The 20997-nt window shown below is 45.7% G+C and overlaps 23 non-coding genes and 1 pseudogene across 23 annotated transcripts; 23 read left to right on the forward strand and 1 right to left on the reverse strand.

Annotated features, from left to right (window-relative positions):
* Positions 1-507: 507 nt before the first annotated feature.
* On the forward strand, positions 508-648 carry LOC143137003 (U4 spliceosomal RNA). The gene has a single exon (XR_012989584.1). It is a non-coding gene; the product is annotated as a U4 spliceosomal RNA (small nuclear RNA).
* A 583-nt stretch (positions 649-1231) lies between these two features.
* LOC143137074 (U4 spliceosomal RNA) lies at positions 1232-1372 on the forward strand. The gene has a single exon (XR_012989651.1). It is a non-coding gene; the product is annotated as a U4 spliceosomal RNA (small nuclear RNA).
* Positions 1373-1955: 583 nt separating this feature from the next.
* LOC143137005 (U4 spliceosomal RNA) lies at positions 1956-2096 on the forward strand. The gene has a single exon (XR_012989585.1). It is a non-coding gene; the product is annotated as a U4 spliceosomal RNA (small nuclear RNA).
* Positions 2097-2679: 583 nt separating this feature from the next.
* On the forward strand, positions 2680-2820 carry LOC143137006 (U4 spliceosomal RNA). Its single transcript, XR_012989586.1, has one exon. It is a non-coding gene; the product is annotated as a U4 spliceosomal RNA (small nuclear RNA).
* A 583-nt stretch (positions 2821-3403) lies between these two features.
* On the forward strand, positions 3404-3544 carry LOC143137143 (U4 spliceosomal RNA). Its single transcript, XR_012989716.1, has one exon. It is a non-coding gene; the product is annotated as a U4 spliceosomal RNA (small nuclear RNA).
* Positions 3545-4127: 583 nt separating this feature from the next.
* Positions 4128-4268, forward strand: LOC143137007 (U4 spliceosomal RNA). The gene has a single exon (XR_012989587.1). It is a non-coding gene; the product is annotated as a U4 spliceosomal RNA (small nuclear RNA).
* Positions 4269-4851: 583 nt separating this feature from the next.
* On the forward strand, positions 4852-4992 carry LOC143137008 (U4 spliceosomal RNA). Its single transcript, XR_012989588.1, has one exon. It is a non-coding gene; the product is annotated as a U4 spliceosomal RNA (small nuclear RNA).
* A 583-nt stretch (positions 4993-5575) lies between these two features.
* On the forward strand, positions 5576-5716 carry LOC143137009 (U4 spliceosomal RNA). The gene has a single exon (XR_012989589.1). It is a non-coding gene; the product is annotated as a U4 spliceosomal RNA (small nuclear RNA).
* A 583-nt stretch (positions 5717-6299) lies between these two features.
* LOC143137144 (U4 spliceosomal RNA) lies at positions 6300-6440 on the forward strand. The gene has a single exon (XR_012989717.1). It is a non-coding gene; the product is annotated as a U4 spliceosomal RNA (small nuclear RNA).
* Positions 6441-7023: 583 nt separating this feature from the next.
* LOC143137145 (U4 spliceosomal RNA) lies at positions 7024-7164 on the forward strand. Its single transcript, XR_012989718.1, has one exon. It is a non-coding gene; the product is annotated as a U4 spliceosomal RNA (small nuclear RNA).
* A 583-nt stretch (positions 7165-7747) lies between these two features.
* On the forward strand, positions 7748-7888 carry LOC143137010 (U4 spliceosomal RNA). Its single transcript, XR_012989590.1, has one exon. It is a non-coding gene; the product is annotated as a U4 spliceosomal RNA (small nuclear RNA).
* A 583-nt stretch (positions 7889-8471) lies between these two features.
* Positions 8472-8612, forward strand: LOC143137012 (U4 spliceosomal RNA). The gene has a single exon (XR_012989592.1). It is a non-coding gene; the product is annotated as a U4 spliceosomal RNA (small nuclear RNA).
* A 583-nt stretch (positions 8613-9195) lies between these two features.
* Positions 9196-9336, forward strand: LOC143137146 (U4 spliceosomal RNA). The gene has a single exon (XR_012989719.1). It is a non-coding gene; the product is annotated as a U4 spliceosomal RNA (small nuclear RNA).
* Positions 9337-9919: 583 nt separating this feature from the next.
* LOC143137147 (U4 spliceosomal RNA) lies at positions 9920-10060 on the forward strand. Its single transcript, XR_012989720.1, has one exon. It is a non-coding gene; the product is annotated as a U4 spliceosomal RNA (small nuclear RNA).
* A 583-nt stretch (positions 10061-10643) lies between these two features.
* Positions 10644-10784, forward strand: LOC143137075 (U4 spliceosomal RNA). Its single transcript, XR_012989652.1, has one exon. It is a non-coding gene; the product is annotated as a U4 spliceosomal RNA (small nuclear RNA).
* A 583-nt stretch (positions 10785-11367) lies between these two features.
* Positions 11368-11508, forward strand: LOC143137103 (U4 spliceosomal RNA). The gene has a single exon (XR_012989678.1). It is a non-coding gene; the product is annotated as a U4 spliceosomal RNA (small nuclear RNA).
* A 583-nt stretch (positions 11509-12091) lies between these two features.
* LOC143137013 (U4 spliceosomal RNA) lies at positions 12092-12232 on the forward strand. The gene has a single exon (XR_012989593.1). It is a non-coding gene; the product is annotated as a U4 spliceosomal RNA (small nuclear RNA).
* A 583-nt stretch (positions 12233-12815) lies between these two features.
* Positions 12816-12956, forward strand: LOC143137014 (U4 spliceosomal RNA). The gene has a single exon (XR_012989594.1). It is a non-coding gene; the product is annotated as a U4 spliceosomal RNA (small nuclear RNA).
* Positions 12957-13539: 583 nt separating this feature from the next.
* Positions 13540-13680, forward strand: LOC143137148 (U4 spliceosomal RNA). The gene has a single exon (XR_012989721.1). It is a non-coding gene; the product is annotated as a U4 spliceosomal RNA (small nuclear RNA).
* Positions 13681-14263: 583 nt separating this feature from the next.
* LOC143137154 (U4 spliceosomal RNA) lies at positions 14264-14404 on the forward strand. The gene has a single exon (XR_012989727.1). It is a non-coding gene; the product is annotated as a U4 spliceosomal RNA (small nuclear RNA).
* A 583-nt stretch (positions 14405-14987) lies between these two features.
* On the forward strand, positions 14988-15128 carry LOC143137016 (U4 spliceosomal RNA). Its single transcript, XR_012989595.1, has one exon. It is a non-coding gene; the product is annotated as a U4 spliceosomal RNA (small nuclear RNA).
* A 583-nt stretch (positions 15129-15711) lies between these two features.
* On the forward strand, positions 15712-15852 carry LOC143137125 (U4 spliceosomal RNA). Its single transcript, XR_012989699.1, has one exon. It is a non-coding gene; the product is annotated as a U4 spliceosomal RNA (small nuclear RNA).
* Positions 15853-17011: 1159 nt separating this feature from the next.
* LOC143137134 (U4 spliceosomal RNA) lies at positions 17012-17152 on the reverse strand. Its single transcript, XR_012989707.1, has one exon. It is a non-coding gene; the product is annotated as a U4 spliceosomal RNA (small nuclear RNA).
* Positions 17153-20260: 3108 nt separating this feature from the next.
* Positions 20261-20378, forward strand: LOC143137156 (U4 spliceosomal RNA; annotated as a pseudogene).
* Positions 20379-20997: the final 619 nt, after the last annotated feature.

Here is a 20997-nt window from a genome sequence, read left to right on the forward strand (position 1 = left end):
TCCGAACAGTGAGGTAGGAATAGCCTACCTGGTCGTCAACTCTCCGGCGCTTTTTGGGCAGGTCAGAGCAGCAAATTTCGTCTCGGTTCTATTTGGCAATTTACCAGCTGAAGGGAAATATGCATCTAAATATTTTCCCTTTACTCTGGATGTAGTATAGCAAGCAAGTATTGTGTAGTGGCCCATCATACTCGCCCCACCCCCACCTTAACCTCGGCCCTTACTCCCCTGATCGATCATACTCAGTCTCCGCCTACTTGTGCGACTGCATTTCAGCATCCCAGCATGCAACGGTCGGGTGAAAAAATGATCTGTCATATGCTGTAGTAATTGCTGTATTTTGATGTCATCTTGTGGTGCCCGCTGCTCTACAACAGCACTTGGATTGTACTTGTACATGGTTTAGCATAGCATAGGATGGATGATATTCTTTAGATAGTTGAGCTCACCAGCTTTGTGATGACTGTTGCCCACACCCGGTCCCAGAACACATTCCCATCTCCAGTCATCTCTGCGCAGTGGCAGTATCGTAGCCTATGAGGTTTATCCGAGGCGCGATTATTGCTAGTTGAAAACTTTACCCAATACCCCGCCTTGACGACTTGTAATATAGTCGGCAATGGCAATTTTTGGTGGTCTCCAAGGAGACTGTTTGGTTGTTGAAAGAAGCGTAAATCAGTGTTCTTGTCGGGTTCAGCGCTTTGTGGGCTGTGCGACTTTGGTGACCTTCTGAACAGTGAGGTAGGAATAGCCTACCTGGTCGTCAACTCTCCGGCGCTTTTTGGGCAGGTCAGAGCAGCAAATTTCGTCTCGGTTCTATTTGGCAATGTACCAGCTGAAGGGAAATATGCATCTAAATATTTTCCCTTTACTCTGGATGTAGTATAGCAAGCAAGTATTGTGTAGTGGCCCGTCATACTCGCCCCACCCCCACCTTAACCTCGGCCCTTACTCCCCTGATCATACTCAGTCTCCGCCTACTTGTGCGACTGCATTTCAGCATCCCAGCATGCAACGGTCGGGTGAAAAAATGATCTGTCATATGCTGTAGTAATTGCTGTATTTTGATGTCATCTTGTGGTGCCCGCTGCTCTACAACGGCACTTGGATTGTACTTGTACATGGTTTAGCATAGCATAGGATGGATGATATTCTTTAGATAGTTGAGCTCACCAGCTTTGTGATGACTGTTGCCCACACCCGGTCCCAGAACACATTCCCGTCTCCAGTCATCTCTGCGCAGTGGCAGTATCGTAGCCTATGAGGTTTATCCGAGGCGCGATTATTGCTAGTTGAAAACTTTACCCAATACCCCGCCTTGACGACTTGAAATATAGTCGGCAATGGCAATTTTTGGTGGTCTCCAAGGAGACTGTTTGGTTGTTGAAAGAAGCGTAAATCAGTGTTCTTGTCGGGTTCAGTGCTTTGTGGGCTGTGCGACTTTGGTGACCTTCCGAACAGTGAGGTAGGAATAGCCTACCTGGTCGTCAACTCTCCGGCGCTTTTTGGGCAGGTCAGAGCAGCAAATTTCGTCTCGGTTCTATTTGGCAATTTACCAGCTGAAGGGAAATATGCATCTAAATATTTTCCCTTTACTCTGGATGTAGTATAGCAAGCAAGTATTGTGTAGTGGCCCGTCATACTCGCCCCACCCCCACCTTAACCTCGGCCCTTACTCCCCTGATCATACTCAGTCTCCGCCTACTTGTGCGACTGCATTTCAGCATCCCAGCATGCAACGGTCGGGTGAAAAAATGATCTGTCATATGCTGTAGTAATTGCTGTATTTTGATGTCATCTTGTGGTGCCCGCTGCTCTACAACAGCACTTGGATTGTACTTGTACATGGTTTAGCATAGCATAGGATGGATGATATTCTTTAGATAGTTGAGCTCACCAGCTTTGTGATGACTGTTGCCCACACCCGGTCCCAGAACACATTCCCATCTCCAGTCATCTCTGCGCAGTGGCAGTATCGTAGCCTATGAGGTTTATCCGAGGCGCGATTATTGCTAGTTGAAAACTTTACCCAATACCCCGCCTTGACGACTTGTAATATAGTCGGCAATGGCAATTTTTGGTGGTCTCCAAGGAGACTGTTTGGTTGTTGAAAGAAGCGTAAATCAGTGTTCTTGTCGGGTTCAGCGCTTTGTGGGCTGTGCGACTTTGGTGACCTTTTGAACAGTGAGGTAGGAATAGCCTACCTGGTCGTCAACTCTCCGGCGCTTTTTGGGCAGGTCAGAGCAGCAAATTTCGTCTCGGTTCTATTTGGCAATGTACCAGCTGAAGGGAAATATGCATCTAAATATTTTCCCTTTACTCTGGATGTAGTATAGCAAGCAAGTATTGTGTAGTTGCCCGTCATACTCGCCCCACCCCCACCTTAACCTCGGCCCTTACTCCCCTGATCATACTCAGTCTCCGCCTACTTGTGCGACTACATTTCAGCATCCCAGCATGCAACGGTCGGGTGAAAAAATGATCTGTCATATGCTGTAGTAATTGCTGTATTTTGATGTCATCTTGTGGTGCCCGCTGCTCTACAACAGCACTTGGATTGTACTTGTACATGGTTTAGCATAGCATAGGATGGATGATATTCTTTAGATAGTTGAGCTCACCAGCTTTGTGATGACTGTTGCCCACACCCGGTCCCAGAACACATTCCCATCTCCAGTCATCTCTGCGCAGTGGCAGTATCGTAGCCTATGAGGTTTATCCGAGGCGCGATTATTGCTAGTTGAAAACTTTACCCAATACCCCGCCTTGACGACTTGTAATATAGTCGGCAATGGCAATTTTTGGTGGTCTCCAAGGAGACTGTTTGGTTGTTGAAAGAAGCGTAAATCAGTGTTCTTGACGGGTTCAGCGCTTTGTGGGCTGTGCGACTTTGGTGACCTTCCGAACAGTGAGGTAGGAATAGCCTACCTGGTCGTCAACTCTCCCGCGCTTTTTGGGCAGGTCAGAGCAGCAAATTTCGTCTCGGTTCTATTTGGCAATGTTCCAGCTGAAGGGAAATTTGCATCTAAATATTTTCCCTTTACTCTGGATGTAGTATAGCAAGCAAGTATTGTGTAGTGGCCCGTCATACTCGCCCCACCCCCACCTTAACCTCGGCCCTTACTCCCCTGATCATACTCAGTCTCCGCCTACTTGTGCGACTGCATTTCAGCATCCCAGCATGCAACGGTCGGGTGAAAAAATGATCTGTCATATGCTGTAGTAATTGCTGTATTTTGATGTCATCTTGTGGTGCCCGCTGCTCTACAACAGCACTTGGATTGTACTTGTACATGGTTTAGCATAGCATAGGATGGATGATATTCTTTAGATAGTTGAGCTCACCAGCTTTGTGATGACTGTTGCCCACACCCGGTCCCAGAACACATTCCCATCTCCAGTCATCTCTGCGCAGTGGCAGTATCGTAGCCTATGAGGTTTATCCGAGGCGCAATTATTGCTAGTTGAAAACTTTACCCAATACCCCGCCTTGACGACTTGAAATATAGTCGGCAATGGCAATTTCTGGTGGTCTCCAAGGAGACTGTTTGGCTGTTAAAAGAAGCGTAAATCAGTGTTCTTGTCGGGTTCAGCGCTTTGTGGGCTGTGCGACTTTGGTGACCTTCCGAACAGTGAGGTAGGAATAGCCTACCTGGTCGTCAACTCTCCGGCGCTTTTTGGGCAGGTCAGAGCAGCAAATTTCGTCTCGGTTCTATTTGGCAATTTACCAGCTGAAGGGAAATATGCATCTAAATATTTTCCCTTTACTCTGGATGTAGTATAGCAAGCAAGTATTGTGTAGTGGCCCGTCATACTCGCCCCACCCCCACCTTAACCTCGGCCCTTACTCCCCTGATCATACTCAGTCTCCGCCTACTTGTGCGACTGCATTTCAGCATCCCAGCATGCAACGGTCGGGTGAAAAAATGATCTGTCATATGCTGTAGTAATTGCTGTATTTTGATGTCATCTTGTGGTGCCCGCTGCTCTACAACAGCACTTGGATTGTACTTGTACATGGTTTAGCATAGCATAGGATGGATGATATTCTTTAGATAGTTGAGCTCACCAGCTTTGTGATGACTGTTGCCCACACCCGGTCCCAGAACACATTCCCATCTCCAGTCATCTCTGCGCAGTGGCAGTATCGTAGCCTATGAGGTTTATCCGAGGCGCGATTATTGCTAGTTGAAAACTTTACCCAATACCCCGCCTTGACGACTTGTAATATAGTCGGCAATGGCAATTTTTGGTGGTCTCCAAGGAGACTGTTTGGTTGTTGAAAGAAGCGTAAATCAGTGTTCTTGACGGGTTCAGCGCTTTGTGGGCTGTGCGACTTTGGTGACCTTCCGAACAGTGAGGTAGGAATAGCCTACCTGGTCGTCAACTCTCCCGCGCTTTTTGGGCAGGTCAGAGCAGCAAATTTCGTCTCGGTTCTATTTGGCAATGTTCCAGCTGAAGGGAAATTTGCATCTAAATATTTTCCCTTTACTCTGGATGTAGTATAGCAAGCAAGTATTGTGTAGTGGCCCGTCATACTCGCCCCACCCCCACCTTAACCTCGGCCCTTACTCCCCTGATCATACTCAGTCTCCGCCTACTTGTGCGACTGCATTTCAGCATCCCAGCATGCAACGGTCGGGTGAAAAAATGATCTGTCATATGCTGTAGTAATTGCTGTATTTTGATGTCATCTTGTGGTGCCCGCTGCTCTACAACAGCACTTGGATTGTACTTGTACATGGTTTAGCATAGCATAGGATGGATGATATTCTTTAGATAGTTGAGCTCACCAGCTTTGTGATGACTGTTGCCCACACCCGGTCCCAGAACACATTCCCATCTCCAGTCATCTCTGCGCAGTGGCAGTATCGTAGCCTATGAGGTTTATCCGAGGCGCGATTATTGCTAGTTGAAAACTTTACCCAATACCCCGCCTTGACGACTTGTAATATAGTCGGCAATGGCAATTTTTGGTGGTCTCCAAGGAGACTGTTTGGTTGTTGAAAGAAGCGTAAATCAGTGTTCTTGTCGGGTTCAGCGCTTTGTGGGCTGTGCGACTTTGGTGACCTTCTGAACAGTGAGGTAGGAATAGCCTACCTGGTCGTCAACTCTCCGGCGCTTTTTGGGCAGGTCAGAGCAGCAAATTTCGTCTCGGTTCTATTTGGCAATGTACCAGCTGAAGGGAAATATGCATCTAAATATTTTCCCTTTACTCTGGATGTAGTATAGCAAGCAAGTATTGTGTAGTTGCCCGTCATACTCGCCCCACCCCCACCTTAACCTCGGCCCTTACTCCCCTGATCATACTCAGTCTCCGCCTACTTGTGCGACTACATTTCAGCATCCCAGCATGCAACGGTCGGGTGAAAAAATGATCTGTCATATGCTGTAGTAATTGCTGTATTTTGATGTCATCTTGTGGTGCCCGCTGCTCTACAACAGCACTTGGATTGTACTTGTACATGGTTTAGCATAGCATAGGATGGATGATATTCTTTAGATAGTTGAGCTCACCAGCTTTGTGATGACTGTTGCCCACACCCGGTCCCAGAACACATTCCCATCTCCAGTCATCTCTGCGCAGTGGCAGTATCGTAGCCTATGAGGTTTATCCGAGGCGCGATTATTGCTAGTTGAAAACTTTACCCAATACCCCGCCTTGACGACTTGTAATATAGTCGGCAATGGCAATTTTTGGTGGTCTCCAAGGAGACTGTTTGGTTGTTGAAAGAAGCGTAAATCAGTGTTCTTGACGGGTTCAGCGCTTTGTGGGCTGTGCGACTTTGGTGACCTTCCGAACAGTGAGGTAGGAATAGCCTACCTGGTCGTCAACTCTCCCGCGCTTTTTGGGCAGGTCAGAGCAGCAAATTTCGTCTCGGTTCTATTTGGCAATGTACCAGCTGAAGGGAGATATGCATCTAAATATTTTCCCTTTACTCTGGATGTAGTATAGCAAGCAAGTATTGTGTAGTGGCCCGTCATACTCGCCCCACCCCCACCTTAACCTCGGCCCTTACTCCCCTGATCATACTCAGTCTCCGCCTACTTGTGCGACTGCATTTCAGCATCCCAGCATGCAACGGTCGGGTGAAAAAATGATCTGTCATATGCTGTAGTAATTGCTGTATTTTGATGTCATCTTGTGGTGCCCGCTGCTCTACAACAGCACTTGGATTGTACTTGTACATGGTTTAGCATAGCATAGGATGGATGATATTCTTTAGATAGTTGAGCTCACCAGCTTTGTGATGACTGTTGCCCACACCCGGTCCCAGAACACATTCCCATCTCCAGTCATCTCTGCGCAGTGGCAGTATCGTAGCCTATGAGGTTTATCCGAGGCGCAATTATTGCTAGTTGAAAACTTTACCCAATACCCCGCCTTGACGACTTGAAATATAGTCGGCAATGGCAATTTCTGGTGGTCTCCAAGGAGACTGTTTGGCTGTTAAAAGAAGCGTAAATCAGTGTTCTTGTCGGGTTCAGCACTTTGTGGGCTCTGTGACTTTGGTGACCTTCCGAACAGTTAGGTAGTAATAGCCTACCTGGTCGTCAACTCTCCGGTGCTTTTTGGGCAGGTCAGAGCAGCAAATTTCGTCTCTGTTGTATTTGGCAATGTACCAGCTGAAAGGAGATATGCATCTAAATATTTTCCCTTTACTCTGGATGTAGTATAGCAAGCAAGTATTGTGTAGTTGCTCGTCATACTCGCCCCACCCCCACCTTAACCTTGGCCCTTACTCCCCTGATCATACTCAGTCTCCGCCTACTTGTGCGACTGCATTTCAGCATCCCAGCATGCAACGGTCGGGTGAAAAAATGATCTGTCATATGCTGTAGTAATTGCTGTATTTTGATGTCATCTTGTGGTGCCCGCTGCTCTACAACAGCACTTGGATTGTACTTGTACATGGTTTAGCATAGCATAGGATGGATGATATTCTTTAGATAGTTGAGCTCACCAGCTTTGTGATGACTGTTGCCCACACCCGGTCCCAGAACACATTCCCATCTCCAGTCATCTCTGCGCAGTGGCAGTATCGTAGCCTATGAGGTTTATCCGAGGCGCAATTATTGCTAGTTGAAAACTTTACCCAATACCCCGCCTTGACGACTTGAAATATAGTCGGCAATGGCAATTTCTGGTGGTCTCCAAGGAGACTGTTTGACTGTTAAAAGAAGCGTAAATCAGTGTTCTTGTCGGGTTCAGCGCTTTGTGGGCTGTGCGACTTTGGTGACCTTCCGAACAGTGAGGTAGGAATAGCCTACCTGGTCGTCAACTCTCCGGCGCTTTTTGGGCAGGTCAGAGCAGCAAATTTCGTCTCGGTTCTATTTGGCAATTTACCAGCTGAAGGGAAATATGCATCTAAATATTTTCCCTTTACTCTGGATGTAGTATAGCAAGCAAGTATTGTGTAGTGGCCCATCATACTCGCCCCACCCCCACCTTAACCTCGGCCCTTACTCCCCTGATCATACTCAGTCTCCGCCTACTTGTGCGACTGCATTTCAGCATCCCAGCATGCAACGGTCGGGTGAAAAAATGATCTGTCATATGCTGTAGTAATTGCTGTATTTTGATGTCATCTTGTGGTGCCCGCTGCTCTACAACAGCACTTGGATTGTACTTGTACATGGTTTAGCATAGCATAGGATGGATGATATTCTTTAGATAGTTGAGCTCACCAGCTTTGTGATGACTGTTGCCCACACCCGGTCCCAGAACACATTCCCATCTCCAGTCATCTCTGCGCAGTGGCAGTATCGTAGCCTATGAGGTTTATCCGAGGCGCGATTATTGCTAGTTGAAAACTTTACCCAATACCCCGCCTTGACGACTTGTAATATAGTCGGCAATGGCAATTTTTGGTGGTCTCCAAGGAGACTGTTTGGTTGTTGAAAGAAGCGTAAATCAGTGTTCTTGTCGGGTTCAGCGCTTTGTGGGCTGTGCGACTTTGGTGACCTTCTGAACAGTGAGGTAGGAATAGCCTACCTGGTCGTCAACTCTCCGGCGCTTTTTGGGCAGGTCAGAGCAGCAAATTTCGTCTCGGTTCTATTTGGCAATGTACCAGCTGAAGGGAAATATGCATCTAAATATTTTCCCTTTACTCTGGATGTAGTATAGCAAGCAAGTATTGTGTAGTTGCCCGTCATACTCGCCCCACCCCCACCTTAACCTCGGCCCTTACTCCCCTGATCATACTCAGTCTCCGCCTACTTGTGCGACTACATTTCAGCATCCCAGCATGCAACGGTCGGGTGAAAAAATGATCTGTCATATGCTGTAGTAATTGCTGTATTTTGATGTCATCTTGTGGTGCCCGCTGCTCTACAACAGCACTTGGATTGTACTTGTACATGGTTTAGCATAGCATAGGATGGATGATATTCTTTAGATAGTTGAGCTCACCAGCTTTGTGATGACTGTTGCCCACACCCGGTCCCAGAACACATTCCCATCTCCAGTCATCTCTGCGCAGTGGCAGTATCGTAGCCTATGAGGTTTATCCGAGGCGCGATTATTGCTAGTTGAAAACTTTACCCAATACCCCGCCTTGACGACTTGTAATATAGTCGGCAATGGCAATTTTTGGTGGTCTCCAAGGAGACTGTTTGGTTGTTGAAAGAAGCGTAAATCAGTGTTCTTGTCGGGTTCAGCGCTTTGTGGGCTGTGCGACTTTGGTGACCTTCCGAACAGTGAGGTAGGAATAGCCTACCTGGTCGTCAACTCTCCCGCGCTTTTTGGGCAGGTCAGAGCAGCAAATTTCGTCTCGGTTCTATTTGGCAATGTACCAGCTGAAGGGAGATATGCATCTAAATATTTTCCCTTTACTCTGGATGTAGTATAGCAAGCAAGTATTGTGTAGTGGCCCGTCATACTCGCCCCACCCCCACCTTAACCTCGGCCCTTACTCCCCTGATCATACTCAGTCTCCGCCTACTTGTGCGACTGCATTTCAGCATCCCAGCATGCAACGGTCGGGTGAAAAAATGATCTGTCATATGCTGTAGTAATTGCTGTATTTTGATGTCATCTTGTGGTGCCCGCTGCTCTACAACAGCACTTGGATTGTACTTGTACATGGTTTAGCATAGCATAGGATGGATGATATTCTTTAGATAGTTGAGCTCACCAGCTTTGTGATGACTGTTGCCCACACCCGGTCCCAGAACACATTCCCATCTCCAGTCATCTCTGCGCAGTGGCAGTATCGTAGCCTATGAGGTTTATCCGAGGCGCAATTATTGCTAGTTGAAAACTTTACCCAATACCCCGCCTTGACGACTTGAAATATAGTCGGCAATGGCAATTTCTGGTGGTCTCCAAGGAGACTGTTTGGCTGTTAAAAGAAGCGTAAATCAGTGTTCTTGTCGGGTTCAGCGCTTTGTGGGCTCTGTGACTTTGGTGACCTTCCGAACAGTTAGGTAGTAATAGCCTACCTGGTCGTCAACTCTCCGGTGCTTTTTGGGCAGGTCAGAGCAGCAAATTTCGTCTCTGTTGTATTTGGCAATGTACCAGCTGAAAGGAGATATGCATCTAAATATTTTCCCTTTACTCTGGATGTAGTATAGCAAGCAAGTATTGTGTAGTTGCTCGTCATACTCGCCCCACCCCCACCTTAACCTTGGCCCTTACTCCCCTGATCATACTCAGTCTCCGCCTACTTGTGCGACTGCATTTCAGCATCCCAGCATGCAACGGTCGGGTGAAAAAATGATCTGTCATATGCTGTAGTAATTGTTGTATTTTGATGTCATCTTGTGGTGCCCACTGCTCTACAACAGCACTTGGGTTGTACTTGTACATGGTTTAGCATAGCATAGGATGGATGATATTCTTTAGATAGTTGAGCTCACCAGCTTTGTGATGACTGTTGCCCACACCCGGTCCCAGAACACATTCCCATCTCCAGTCATCTCTGCGCAGTGGCAGTATCGTAGCCTATGAGGTTTATCCGAGGCGCAATTATTGCTAGTTGAAAACTTTACCCAATACCCCGCCTTGACGACTTGAAATATAGTCGGCAATGGCAATTTCTGGTGGTCTCCAAGGAGACTGTTTGGCTGTTAAAAGAAGCGTAAATCAGTGTTCTTGTCGGGTTCAGCGCTTTGTGGGCTCTGTGACTTTGGTGACCTTCCGAACAGTTAGGTAGTAATAGCCTACCTGGTCGTCAACTCTCCGGTGCTTTTTGGGCAGGTCAGAGCAGCAAATTTCGTCTCTGTTGTATTTGGCAATGTACCAGCTGAAAGGAGATATGCATCTAAATATTTTCCCTTTACTCTGGATGTAGTATAGCAAGCAAGTATTGTGTAGTTGCTCGTCATACTCGCCCCACCCCCACCTTAACCTTGGCCCTTACTCCCCTGATCATACTCAGTCTCCGCCTACTTGTGCGACTGCATTTCAGCATCCCAGCATGCAACGGTCGGGTGAAAAAATGATCTGTCATATGCTGTAGTAATTGTTGTATTTTGATGTCATCTTGTGGTGCCCACTGCTCTACAACAGCACTTGGGTTGTACTTGTACATGGTTTAGCATAGCATAGGATGGATGATATTCTTTAGATAGTTGAGCTCACCAGCTTTGTGATGACTGTTGCCCACACCCGGTCCCAGAACACATTCCCATCTCCAGTCATCTCTGCGCAGTGGCAGTATCGTAGCCTATGAGGTTTATCCGAGGCGCGATTATTGCTAGTTGAAAACTTTACCCAATACCCCGCCTTGACGACTTGAAATATAGTCGGCAATGGCAATTTTTGGTGGTCTCCAAGGAGACTGTTTGGTTGTTGAAAGAAGCGTAAATCAGTGTTCTTGTCGGGTTCAGCGCTTTGTGGGCTGTGCGACTTTGGTGACCTTCCGAACAGTGAGGTAGGAATAGCCTACCTGGTCGTCAACTCTCCGGCGCTTTTTGGGCAGGTCAGAGCAGCAAATTTCGTCTCGGTTCTATTTGGCAATGTACCAGCTGAAGGGAAATTTGCATCTAAATATTTTCCCTTTACTCTGGATGTAGTATAGCAAGCAAGTATTGTGTAGTGGCCCGTCATACTCGCCCCACCCCCACCTTAACCTCGGCCCTTACTCCCCTGATCATACTCAGTCTCCGCCTACTTGTGCGACTGCATTTCAGCATCCCAGCATCCAACGGTCGGGTGAAAAAATGATCTGTCACATGCTGTAGTAATTGCTGTATTTTGATGTCATCTTGTGGTGCCCACTGCTCTACAACAGCAATTGGATTGTACTTGTACATGGTTTAGCATAGCATAGGATGTATGATATTCTTTAGATAGTTGAACTCACCAGCTTTGTGATGACTGTTGCCCACATCCTGTCCCAGAACACATTCCCATCTCCAGTCATCTCTGCGCAGTGGCAGTATCGTAGCCTATGAGGTTTATCCGAGGCGCGATTATTGCTAGTTGAAAACTTTACCCAATACCCCGCCTTGACGACTTGAAATATAGTCGGCAATGGCAATTTTTGGTGGTCTTCAAGGAGACTGTTTGGTTGTTGAAAGAAGCGTAAATCAGTGTTCTTGTCGGGTTCAGCGCTTTGTGGGCTGTGCGACTTTGGTGACCTTCCGAACAGTGAGGTAGGAATAGCCTACCTGGTCGTCAACTCTCCGGCGCTTTTTGGGCAGGTCAGAGCAGCAAATTTCGTCTCGGTTCTATTTGGCAATGTACCAGCTGAAGGGAAATTTGCATCTAAATATTTTCCCTTTACTCTGGATGTAGTATAGCAAGCAAGTATTGTGTAGTGGCCCGTCATACTCGCCCCACCCCCACCTTAACCTCGGCCCTTACTCCCCTGATCATACCCAGTCTCCGCCTACTTGTGCGACTGCATTTCAGCATCCCAGCATGCAACGGTCGGGTGAAAAAATGATCTGTCATATGCTGTAGTAATTGCTGTATTTTGATGTCATCTTGTGGTGCCCACTGCTCTACAACAGCACTTGGGTTGTACTTGTACATGGTTTAGCATAGCATAGGATGGATGATATTCTTTAGATAGTTGAGCTCACCAGCTTTGTGATGACTGTTGCCCACACCCGGGCCCAGAACACATTCCCGTCTCCAGTCATCTCTGCGCAGTGGCAGTATCGTAGCCTATGAGGTTTATCCGAGGCGCGATTATTGCTAGTTGAAAACTTTACCCAATACCCCGCCTTGACGACTTGTAATATAGTCGGCAATGGCAATTTTTGGTGGTCTCCAAGGAGACTGTTTGGTTGTTGAAAGAAGCGTAAATCAGTGTTCTTGACGGGTTCAGCGCTTTGTGGGCTGTGCGACTTTGGTGACCTTCCGAACAGTGAGGTAGGAATAGCCTACCTGGTCGTCAACTCTCCCGCGCTTTTTGGGCAGGTCAGAGCAGCAAATTTCGTCTCGGTTCTATTTGGCAATGTTCCAGCTGAAGGGAAATTTGCATCTAAATATTTTCCCTTTACTCTGGATGTAGTATAGCAAGCAAGTATTGTGTAGTGGCCCGTCATACTCGCCCCACCCCCACCTTAACCTCGGCCCTTACTCCCCTGATCATACTCAGTCTCCGCCTACTTGTGCGACTGCATTTCAGCATCCCAGCATGCAACGGTCGGGTGAAAAAATGATCTGTCATATGCTGTAGTAATTGCTGTATTTTGATGTCATCTTGTGGTGCCCGCTGCTCTACAACAGCACTTGGATTGTACTTGTACATGGTTTAGCATAGCATAGGATGGATGATATTCTTTAGATAGTTGAGCTCACCAGCTTTGTGATGACTGTTGCCCACACCCGGTCCCAGAACACATTCCCATCTCCAGTCATCTCTGCGCAGTGGCAGTATCGTAGCCTATGAGGTTTATCCGAGGCGCGATTATTGCTAGTTGAAAACTTTACCCAATACCCCGCCTTGACGACTTGTAATATAGTCGGCAATGGCAATTTTTGGTGGTCTCCAAGGAGACTGTTTGGTTGTTGAAAGAAGCGTAAATCAGTGTTCTTGTCGGGATCAGCGCTTTGTGGGCTGTGCGACTTTGGTGACCTTCCGAACAGTGAGGTAGGAATAGCCTACCTGGTCGTCAACTCTCCCGCGCTTTTTGGGCAGGTCAGAGCAGCAAATTTCGTCTCGGTTCTATTTGGCAATGTACCAGCTGAAGGGAAATTTGCATCTAAATATTTTCCCTTTACTCTGGATGTAGTATAGCAAGCAAGTATTGTGTAGTGGCCCGTCATACTCGCCCCACCCCCACCTTAACCTCGGCCCTTACTCCCCTGATCATACTCAGTCTCCGCCTACTTGTGCGACTGCATTTCAGCATCCCAGCATGCAACGGTCGGGTGAAAAAATGATCTGTCATTTGCTGTAGTAATTGCTGTATTTTGATGTCATCTTGTGGTGCCCACTGCTCTACAACAGCAATTGGATTGTACTTGTACATGGTTTAGCATAGCATAGGATGGATGATATTCTTTAGATAGTTGAGCTCACCAGCTTTGTGATGACTGTTGCCCACACCCGGTCCCAGAACACATTCCCATCTCCAGTCATCTCTGCGCAGTGGCAGTATCGTAGCCTATGAGGTTTATCCGAGGCGCAATTATTGCTAGTTGAAAACTTTACCCAATACCCCGCCTTGACGACTTGAAATATAGTCGGCAATGGCAATTTCTGGTGGTCTCCAAGGAGACTGTTTGGCTGTTAAAAGAAGCGTAAATCAGTGTTCTTGTCGGGTTCAGCGCTTTGTGGGCTCTGTGACTTTGGTGACCTTCCGAACAGTTATGTAGTAATAGCCTACCTGGTCGTCAACTCTCCGGTGCTTTTTGGGCAGGTCAGAGCAGCAAATTTCGTCTCTGTTGTATTTGGCAATGTACCAGCTGAAAGGAGATATGCATCTAAATATTTTCCCTTTACTCTGGATGTAGTATAGCAAGCAAGTATTGTGTAGTTGCTCGTCATACTCGCCCCACCCCCACCTTAACCTTGGCCCTTACTCCCCTGATCATACTCAGTCTCCGCCTACTTGTGCGACTGCATTTCAGCATCCCAGCATGCAACGGTCGGGTGAAAAAATGATCTGTCATATGCTGTAGTAATTGTTGTATTTTGATGTCATCTTGTGGTGCCCACTGCTCTACAACAGCACTTGGGTTGTACTTGTACATGGTTTAGCATAGCATAGGATGGATGATATTCTTTAGATAGTTGAGCTCACCAGCTTTGTGATGACTGTTGCCCACACCCGGTCCCAGAACACATTCCCATCTCCAGTCATCTCTGCGCAGTGGCAGTATCGTAGCCTATGAGGTTTATCCGAGGCGCAATTATTGCTAGTTGAAAACTTTACCCAATACCCCACCTTGACGACTTGAAATATAGTCGGCAATGGCAATTTCTGGTGTTCTCCAAGGAGACTGTTTGGCTGTTAAAAGAAGCGTAAATCAGTGTTCTTGTCGGGTTCAGCGCTTTGTGGGCTCTGTGACTTTGGTGACCTTCCGAACAGTTAGGTAGTAATAGCCTACCTGGTCGTCAACTCTCCGGTGCTTTTTGGGCAGATCAGAGCAGCAAATTTCGTCTCTGTTGTATTTGGCAATGTACCAGCTGAAAGGAGATATGCATCTAAATATTTTCCCTTTACTCTGGATGTAGTATAGCAAGCAAGTATTGTGTAGTTGCTCGTCATACTCGCCCCACCCCCACCTTAACCTTGGCCCTTACTCCCCTGATCATACTCAGTCTCCGCCTACTTGTGCGACTGCATTTCAGCATCCCAGCATGCAACGGTCGGGTGAAAAAATGATCTGTCATATGCTGTAGTAATTGTTGTATTTTGATGTCATCTTGTGGTGCCCACTGCTCTACAACAGCACTTGGGTTGTACTTGTACATGGTTTAGCATAGCATAGGATGGATGATATTCTTTAGATAGTTGAGCTCACCAGCTTTGTGATGACTGTTGCCCACACCCGGTCCCAGAACACATTCCCATCTCCAGTCATCTCTGCGCAGTGGCAGTATCGTAGCCTATGAGGTTTATCCGAGGCGCGATTATTGCTAGTTGAAAACTTTACCCAATACCCCGCCTTGACGACTTGAAATATAGTCGGCAATGGCAATTTTTGGTGATCTCCAAGGAGACTGTTTGGTTGTTGAAAGAAGCGTATATCAGTGTTCTTGTCGGGTTCAGCGCTTTGTGGGCTGTGCGACTTTGGTGACCTTCCGAACAGTGAGGTAGGAATAGCCTACCTGGTCGTCAACTCTCCGGCGCTTTTTGGGCAGGTCAGAGCAGCAAATTTCGTCTCGGTTCTATTTGGCAATGTACCAGCTGAAGGGAAATTTGCATCTAAATATTTTCCCTTTACTCTGGATGTAGTATAGCAAGCAAGTATTGTGTAGTGGCCCGTCATACTCGCCCCACCCCCACCTTAACCTCGGCCCTTACTCCCCTGATCATACTCAGTCTCCGCCTACTTGTGCGACTGCATTTCAGCATCCCAGCATCCAACGGTCGGGTGAAAAAATGATCTGTCACATGCTGTAGTAATTGCTGTATTTTGATGTCATCTTGTGGTGCCCACTGCTCTACAACAGCAATTGGATTGTACTTGTACATGGTTTAGCATAGCATAGGATGTATGATATTCTTTAGATAGTTGAACTCACCAGCTTTGTGATGACTGTTGCCCACATCCTGTCCCAGAACACATTCCCATCTCCAGTCATCTCTGCGCAGTGGCAGTATCGTAGCCTATGAGGTTTATCCGAGGCGCGATTATTGCTGGTTGAAAACTTTACCCAATACCCCGCCTTGACGACTTGAAATATAGTCGGCAATGGCAATTTTTGGTGGTCTTCAAGGAGACTGTTTGGTTGTTGAAAGAAGCGTAAATCAGTGTTCTTGTCGGGTTCAGCGCTTTGTGGGCTGTGCGACTTTGGTGACCTTCCGAACAGTGAGGTAGGAATAGCCTACCTGGTCGTCAACTCTCCGGCGCTTTTTGGGCAGGTCAGAGCAGCAAATTTCGTCTCGGTTCTATTTGGCAATGTACCAGCTGAAGGGAAATTTGCATCTAAATGTTTTCCCTTTACTCTGGATGTAGTATAGCAAGCAAGTATTGTGTAGTGGCCCGTCATACTCGCCCCACCCCCACCTTAACCTCGGCCCTTACTCCCCTGATCATACTCAGTCTCCGCCTACTTGTGCGACTGCATTTCAGCATCCCAGCATGCAACGGTCGGGTGAAAAAATGATCTGTCATATGCTGTAGTAATTGCTGTATTTTGATGTCATCTTGTGGTGCCCACTGCTCTACAACAGCAATTGGATTGTTCTTGTACATGGTTTAGCATAACATAGGATGGATGATATTCTTTAGATAGTTGAGCTCACCAGCTTTGTGATGACTGTTGCCCACACCCGGTCCCAGAACACATTCCCATCTCCAGTCATCTCTGCGCAGTGGCAGTATCGTAGCCTATGAGGTTTATCCGAGGCATGCAACGGTCCAGCATGCAACGGTCGGGTGAAAAAATGATCTGTTATATGCTGTAGTACAAGTACAATCCAATTGCTGTTGTAGAGCAGTGGGCACCACAAGATGACATCAAAATACAGCAATTACTACAGCATATGACAGATCATTTTTTCACCCGACCGTTGCATGCTGGGATGCTGAAATGCAGTCGCACAAGTAGGCGGAGACTGAGTATGATCAGGGGAGTAAGGGCCGAGGTTAAGGTGGGGGTGGGGCGAGTATGACGGGCCACTACACAATACTTGCTTGCTATACTACATCCAGAGTAAAGGGAAAATATTTAGATGCATATCTCCCTTCAGCTGGTACATTGCCAAATAGAACCGAGACTAAATTTGCTGCTCTGACCTGCCCAAAAAGCGCCGGAGAGTTGACGACCAGGTAGGCTATTTCTACGTCACTGTTCGGAAGGTCACCAAAGTCGCACAGCCCACAAAGTGCTGAACCTGACAAGAACACTGATTTACGCTTCTTTCAACAGCCAAACAGTCTCCTTGGAGACCACCAAAAATTGCCATTACCGACTATATTTCAAGTCGTCAAGGCGGGGTATTGGGTAAAGTTTTCAACTAGCAATAATCGCGCCTCAGATAAACCTCATAGGCTACGATACTGCCACTGCGCAGAGATGACTGGAGATGGGAATGTGTTCTGGGACCGGGTGTGGGCAACAGTCATCACAAAGCTGGTGAGCTCAACTATCTAAAGAATATCATCCATCCTATGCTATGCTAAACCATGTACAAGTACAACCCAAGTGCTGTTGTAGAGCAGTGGGCACCACAAGATGACATCAAAATACAGCAATTACTACAGCATATGACAGATCATTTTTTCACCCGACCGTTGCATGCTGGGATGCTGAAATGCAGTCGCACAAGTAGGCGGAGACTGAGTATGATCAGGGGCCTCATTTATAAAATGGTTGCGTAGAAACCATCCTTCATTTGATTTGAGATAATTTCTGAAATGATCGTACGTGTGATTCAGAGAAAACGAACGTACGCACAAAAAAACGTGCGTACGCCACCCTTCCAGATGTGCCCATTATAAATCACAAATTAACGTAAACTTCTGCGCAGACGGATGGTTTTAGGTCTCCGCCTTGTAACACCCCCTCATCAATATCATTAGCATATGTTTTAATGAAATCAATGGCCTAAAAATTGTAGCTTATGTAAAATTATATATTGAAAACATTGTATAGGCCTAGCCTATGCCATCATGCTTCAGTTCGAATAGCTTAACTAATTATGTTTTTCTGGAAAGAGATCGTATGCATCCATGTCCATTGTCCTCTGCTCGCTTTCATTCCTTTTGCTTGCAGTAATGTGAATAATCAACATTTCGTATGTTTAGGCCTACTTTGTAGAAAAAAAATGGGTAGGCCTCCCAGCCGGCACACGACCGACCTTCAACGTTGAAATATAGGGGAAATAACGTCAGTTGTTGCGTCAATGTTGAAACAATGTTGAAACAATGTTTAATGCTAAATGGTTGTAAAAGGGTATGTAGACAAACATTGAAACAACGTTGGTTGTAAAAAGGTCAAGAAAATCAATGTTGAATTATAGGTGAAATAATGTCAGTTGTTGTGTCAATGTTGAAACACTGTTTTAATGCTAATTGTAAAATGTTGACAAATGGTTGTAAAATAAGAAATCAAGGAAATCAGCACCAATGTTGAAATGGCGGATGTTGAAATAATGTTGCGATATCAACGTTGATTCAATTTGCAAATCCAACACATAATTCAACGTTGATTCACCCGTTATAAGGTTTTTTTTTAAACGTTTATAACGTTTATTCACCGTTGAATTAATGTTGAAATGCCAGCAGGGCTAGCTTATGAAGGAAAGACCTCTAGGCCTATATAATCCTGTACGTTATGGTACAGTAGGCTACTGTACGTTTCCAACATGACCCAGGGTAATATGCTGATTTAGCCTACAAAACAGAGGACTAAATTATAAGCGTTATATGTCATGTAGGCTTAACGTTTCTTTTAGGGTAGGCTATGTTTTTGCTGAAAAAGTAGCCTAGTTCGCCGTTCATTTTTCATTCATTCTGCATATCTTTGCTATCATTTTCTTTCAATAATGTCCAATGGCTTAAACATTGTCCTTTATTGTTTGCTTTAGGCTTACCTTTATATTTTATCCTACATTATTCAACTCACGTATTGTCATCTGATCTTGGGCACTGCCAGTCAAAAAAAGCAAACAGGTGCGCGCTCTGCACTACGCAACACTACATTTCTTGCTTTCAGAGGATAACTTCCGTTCCTGGTTGTGTAGGCTATATATGATATAAAATATCTATAGCCTACATTGTATAGCTTACAGTCAAATATTACCTTTCTGTTACGAAGCTGGGAATAGGCCTATGAGCGCAAATAAGGATGTAGTGGAGGCTAAACGCGAATAAACGCAGTTTATCCACCTGAAATTTCAGAAATAGAGTTTAGGCCTACCCACCTCTTATTAGAGTTTATCCACCTCTCAAAAAAGTTTATTCACTTTTAACATTGGAATTCTGAAAATGCATCGCACTTAGACCTCAGATTACTTGCAGTACCCCGGCATTACCACAATCGTGGTCGTACGTCAAGTTTGAACCTGACGTGGAGATAAGCACTTTTCCACGTCAAAGACGGTTTTTATAAATCTGATCGTTGGCATGGATTTGAGCGTACGCACGATCTAAGATCAAATCTGTGCGTAAGAACGCTTTATAAATGAGGCCCCAGGCTCATAATTCACTTTTATTTGCAAAATGAAATGTGAAGCAACATGTCATTGCATACTTTCCAAAGCAATGAAGGCTGCTTAAAACAACTTAACATTGTGCATATTATTGTTATTATTGTGCTATCAATGTAACTCAACAAACAAGGCTTGTAAACAAGAGCTGGCAAAAGGGCATTGCTCTTAAAGTGACGGTGCACCATTTATAAGAAAACAGCATTTCTTCAGAAATTAATGTTAAAAACACACAGTAATGGTCTGTATAATAGGCCTTTTATTTTACTTTAGGTGTTTGAGTTACCATTTAAATGTCACTCACTCAAAGCCACTCACTTAGGGCACCGAAATGGCCAGTAGGCCACCATCTTGACATGTCTTTATTAAGCTTTGATTTACAATAGGCTCTCTATTGAGCAGGCCTAGGCCTTAAAGTTACAGTATTTATATCACAATTTACCAGACTTTGACCTTTTGTCGGTTTTTAACAAAATTTTGACTGATTGTTCCTTGTTTTGCATCATGAGCACTGCGCCTATTGCATTCTTACTGTATGTTGTTAGCCTTAAGCCTAGCTCAGTCATTATGCTATACCACATCTCCCTCCATTGGAAGAGCAATGAGCTGCATTGAGCGTAATAAACTGCATTTAGAATGGCAAATCCATATTTCTAGATATTTTGGTGAAAGTAACTTAAAAGTAATGTCTTACAATTCAGAGACAGTAATATTATAATGTAACAAATTACTTTAAAATGACAGTAATAAGTAATGCATAGTACATTACGATTTTGAAGTAACTTGCCCAACACTGCCCGTCATACTCGCCCCACCCCCACCTTAACCTCGGCCCTTACTCCCCTGATCATACTCAGTCTCCGCCTACTTGTGCGACTGCATTTCAGCATCCCATCATGCAACGGTCGGGTGAAAAAATGATCTGTTATGACCTTCCGAACAGTGAGGTATGAATAGCCTACCTGTCTTCTCTAGTCTCTTTGCGCAGTGGCAGTATCGTAGCCGAAGAGGTTTATCCGAGGCGTGAATATTGCTAGTTGAAAACTTTACCCTACCCGAGCGCGTACACAACTTTTTGTCTTCTTGCGTGCAATGGTTCAGGTAGGGCTAGTTATTTAGCCCAGCATGGTGGGGGAGTGGCCACCAAGTTTCATGTTCTGTGTTATTTCAGCAACCCAGGAATCATTGAACAAAATTGATGACTGTAAAAGAAAAAAGAAAAAAACAATATTTATTTTTTATATTTAAAATTACTTGTTGTCCTAATACTTCCTGTGGATCTAAGTGGACACTGAGGATGCAATAATAACTTCACTACCTAAGTATGTGTTTACTTCATTACTTCTTCTAAAAAAAAAGGAAAAAAGAAAATTCTCGGAAACCCTCAATTTGTTGTTTACCTCTCCAACATGATTGGATTGTGCAGGCGCCACTGATTGGGACAACCTATCAGCAATCACCTTTAGCTTTCCGCCAAAGTCAACTCCATGGTCAGATTTAGATAAGACACAAAACCATGGACGAAACAATGGATGAAGACACAGCGGGTCCATCCCAGGGGCCTCATTTATAAAGCGTTCTTACGCACAGATTTGTGCGTACGCTCAGATCCATGCCAACGCTCAGATTTATAAAAAACGTCTTTGACATGGAAAAGTGCTTATCTCCACGTCAGGTTCAAACTTGATGTACAATCATTTCCTTGTGGCAATG

This window comes from Alosa pseudoharengus, unplaced genomic scaffold (genome assembly GCF_046254945.1).
Source record: "Alosa pseudoharengus isolate Yale_2024_CS ecotype anadromous, Long Island Sound unplaced genomic scaffold, YU_APseudo_1.1 YU_APseudo_1.1_scf_20, whole genome shotgun sequence".
NCBI classification, from domain to species: Eukaryota; Metazoa; Chordata; class Actinopteri; order Clupeiformes; family Clupeidae; genus Alosa; species Alosa pseudoharengus.